This window comes from Apium graveolens, chromosome 3 (assembly GCF_009905375.1).
Source record: "Apium graveolens cultivar Ventura chromosome 3, ASM990537v1, whole genome shotgun sequence".
Classification (NCBI taxonomy): Eukaryota; Viridiplantae; Streptophyta; class Magnoliopsida; order Apiales; family Apiaceae; genus Apium; species Apium graveolens.
The window spans coordinates 33,456,461-33,461,034 of NC_133649.1; the positions used below are offsets into that span (position 1 = coordinate 33,456,461).

A 4,574-nucleotide genomic window follows, 5' to 3' on the forward strand; every position below is an offset into this window, starting at 1 on the left:
GACTTCCGCTTGACCATTTGTTTGCGGATGATAGGCAGTAGCTACTCGATGATTCACATTATAACGCTGCATCATAGAAGTGAGCTTACGGTTGCAAAAATGCGATCCTTCATCACTTATGATTACCCGAGGCGTTCCAAACCTTGTGAAAATTTACTTATGAAGAAAATTTAGTACTACCTTTCCATCATTTGTCGGTAAAGCTTTAACTTCGACCCATTTTGAGACATAATCGACTGCTAGCAAGATGTACTGATTATTGCAAGACGAGATAAAAGGCCCCATGAAATTGATTCCCCATACATCAAAGACCTCGACTTCAAGCATCACATTTAATGGCATCTCATCCTTCCTTGACAAATTTCCCACTCTTTGGCAACGATCACACCTTAAAACAAACTGATGAGCATCCTTGAACAAAGTAGGCCAGAAAAAACCTGCTTGCAGAATACGAGCTGCCGTCTTCTCACCTCCATAGTGTCCACCATAAACCGTGGAATGGCAGTCTCGTAATATCCCCTCCGTCTCACAGAACGGGATACATCTCCTGATGATCTGATCAGCTCCCTGTCTAAACAAATATGGTTCATCCCACATATACCACTTCACCTCATGCAGAAACTTCTTCTTTTGAGCGGATGTCAAACTAAGCGGCATTATATTGCTGACAAGATAGTTTACAATATCTGCAAACCATGGTTCTTCCTCCTGAATTGCAAACAACTGCTCATCCGGAAAAGATTCATTGATTAACGTCCTATCTTGTGAAGTAGAATCGGGATTCTCCAACCTAGAGAGATGGTCAGCTACTTGATTCTCGGTACCTTTTCTATCTTTGATCTCTAACCCAAATTCTTGAAGTAAAAGCACCCAACGAATGAGTCTCGGCTTTGAATCCTTCTTAGAAACCAGATAGCGAATAGCTGCATGATCAGTGAATACTGTTACTTTCGTACCAAGCAGATAAGATCGAAATTTCTCAAAGCCAAAGACTATAGCCAAAAGCTCCTTCTCAGTAGTGGTGTAGTTCAATTGGGCCCCATTTAAAGTCTTACTCGCATAGTAGACCACATGGAAGAGATTTTTCTTGCGCTGTCCCAGAACTGCACCTACCGCATAGTCACTCACATCACACATCATCTCAAACGGTTCTGTCCAATCTGGTGCTGTAATAACTGGTGCCATGATCAAACTCTCCTTGAGAGTCTCGAATGCTGCCAAACATTCATCATCAAATTTGAAAGGCACATCTTTCTCAAGTAAATTGCACAACGGCTTAGATATCTTTGAAAAGTCCTTGATGAATCGCCGATAAAAACCCGCATGACCGAGAAAACTACGGATTCCTTTCACCGAATTAGGTGGGGGAAGATTTTCAATGACTCTCACCTTGGCCTTGTCCACCTCCAGACCTTTGCTAGAGACCTTATGCCCAAGGATAATGCCTTCACGCACCATAAAATGACATTTCTCCCAATTAAGCACCAAATTAGTTTCCACGCATCTTTTGAGTACGGCGCGCAGATTATTCAAACATTCATCATATGAGTGTCCAAAGACGGAGAAGTCATCCATGAACACTTCGACGTTATTTCCAATCATGTCAGAGAATATAGCCATCATACATCTCTGAAAGGTGGCCGGGGCGCCACATAACCCAAACGAAACTCTACGAAAAGCAAATGTGCCAAATGGACAAGTGAAGGTAGTCTTTTCCTGATCCTCTGGTGCAATACAAATCTGATTATACCCGGAATAACCATCCAGAAGACAAAAATACTCATGTCCCACCAATCTGTCAAGCATTTGATCAATGAATGGGAGAGGGAAGTGATCCTTCCTTGTGGCTTTGTTCAATTTTCTATAATCCATGCATACTCTCCATCCTGTAACTGTTCGAGTAGGGATGAGCTCATTCTTTTCATTTGCGACCACAGTGATACCTCCTTTCTTAGGTACACATTGCACGGGGCTCACCCACGAGCTGTCAGAAATAGGATAAATGATGCCTGCATCTAGCCATTTCAGAATTTCTTTCTTCACCACCTCCTTCATGATCGGGTTCAGTCTTCGCTGCTGTTCCACCGTTGGCTTACTACCTTCCTCTAACAGAATTTTATGCATACAATATGAAGGACTTATCCCCTTGATGTCTGCTATGGTCCTATATATAGCCGATTTGAATTCTCTCAAAATCCTTAAGAGCTTGTCTTCCTCATTACCTGAAAGGTCAGCTGAAATAATAACAGGTAACGTAGATGAATCACCTAAAAAAGCATACCTCAAGTGTTCGGGTAATGGTTTGAGCTCCAAGGTAGGTGCTTCCTCTATTGATGGTTTGAGGTTCCCTTCAGCATTCTTAAGGTCAGAAGTACCAAGAGATTCAAATGGTATGTCGAGCTTTCGCTTCCATGGAGAAGCGTTCAGATATTGTAATTGCTCGTTGCTATCTTCATCATCGCTGTCAAAATCCCCCACTAAGGCCTTTTCCAATGCATCAGACATTAGCATGTGATCGAGTTCCGAAGTAACCGCAGAATCAATCACATCCACTTTTAAGCACTCCTCATCTTCTGTAGGGAATTTCATTGCCTTGAATACGTTGAAGGTCACATCCTGATCTTGGACCCGCATAGTAAGTTCCCCTTTTTGCACATCTATCAAGGTACGGCCAGTAGCCAAGAAAGGCCTCCCCAAGATTATGAGAATCTTCTTATCTTCCTCAAAATCCAGAATAACAAAATCTGCAGGAAAGAAGAGCTTATCCACCTTGATGAGCACATCCTCAACTATGCCCCTTGGGTAAGTAATGGAACGGTCCGCCAATTATAGCGACATGTATGTGGGTTTTGGATCAGGCAGATCCAGCTTTTTAAAGATCGACAAGGGCATCAGATTAATGCTTGCTCCCAAATCACAAAGGCACTTGTCAAAAGTTAGATTGCCAATGGTGCAAGGAATGGTGAAGCTTCCTGGATCTTTCAGTTTTGGTGGTAACTTTTGCTGCAGAACAGCGCTGCATTCTTCCGTGAGAGCAACGGTTTCAAGGTCATCCAGCTTCACCTTCCTTGAAAGAATAGTCTTCATAAACTTTGCATAACTAGGCATTTGTTCCAGAGCCTCAGCGAAAGGTATATTGATGTGAAGTTTCTTGAACACCTCCAGAAACTTCCCGAACTGTCTATCCATCTTTTGTTGCTGTAATCTCTTAGGAAAAGGTGGTGGAGGATAGAGCTGTTTCTCCCCTGTATTAGCCTTAGGCAGAGTGTGTTCAACAGTAGTCTTCTTTGGTTCCGCCACTTTCTCCTTTTGCTTAGATTCTTCATCTCTAACTTCAGCTTCGACTTCTTTTGCCTTTTCAGCATTAGCTACTTTTCCAGACCTTAAGGTAATAGCCTTGACTTGCTCTTTAGCTTCCTTCCTGCCTGGTACTTCCGTGTCACTGGGAAGAGTGCCAGGTTGACGATTGAGCACTACATTGGCTAATTGACCGATTTGATTTTCCAAGGTCTTGATAGAAACCGCCTGACTCTTGCACAACAGCTTAAGTTCCTCAAAATCAGCACTAGTAGGTGCAGCTGCACTTCCCTGTTGAGGATATGATTGCCTTGTAGCATACTGCTGTGGTTGCTGGAATCCAGGTGGGTTAAACTGTTTACTTACTCCTTGCTGATATGTTGGCTGAATAGCATTCTGATTATTCCCCCAGCTGAAATTTGGATGATTTCTGTTGTTAGGATGATAGGTCGCTGGCACAGGCTGCTGTTGTCGCTGATAATTATTCACATACTGAACAGATTCGTTGACAAGAGAACACTGATCCGTAGCATGAGAACCTGCACAAAGCTCACAAACCATAGCTATTTGATTAACTCCATACGTAGCCAAAGAATCAACCTTCATTGATAGCGCTTGGAGTTGGGCTGCAATAGCGGTGGCTGCATCAACTTCCAGAATACCTGCTACCTTGCCTGACGTCATCCTCTGAGTTGGGTTTTGATGCTCATTTGCAGCCATCCTCTCGATAAGATTATACGCCTCAGTATAGCTTTTAGCCCATAAGGCGCCTCCAGCTGCTGCAACGAGCCTGGGCCGAGATTGGGCCCCCAAACCATTATAAAAACCAGTGATTACCATCCAATCCGGCATTCCATGATGTGGACATTTTCTCAACATTTCCTTGTAGCGTTCCCAAGCCTCGCACATAGATTCTGTAGGTTGCTGCGCAAACTGAGTAAGAGCACTCCTCATAGCAGCAGTCTTTTCCATTGGATAAAACTTCACCAGAAACTTTTACGCAAGATCTTGCCACGTAGTGATGGACCCAGCTGGTTCAGAATGTAACCAGTCTTTAGCCTTATCCCTCAGTGAGAATGAGAAAAGCCTCAACTTGATAGCCTCATCAGTCACGCCATTATACTTAAAAGTGCTGCAGATCTCGACAAAATTCCTTATGTGCATGTTGGGGTCTTCAGTTGCCGCTCCTCCAAAAGAAACAGAATTCTGCACCATCTGAATAGTGCCCGACTTGATTTCAAGGTGTTAGCTTGAATAGCCGGATGAAGGATGCTTGA

The 4,574-nt window shown here is 43.4% G+C and overlaps 1 non-coding gene across 1 annotated transcript; it reads left to right on the plus strand.

Moving 5' to 3' along the window:
- The first annotated feature begins 4,147 nt into the window (after positions 1-4,147).
- Positions 4,148-4,254, plus strand: LOC141715631 (small nucleolar RNA R71). Its single transcript, XR_012572387.1, has one exon. It is a non-coding gene; the product is annotated as a small nucleolar RNA R71 (small nucleolar RNA).
- The last annotated feature ends 320 nt before the right edge of the window (positions 4,255-4,574 follow it).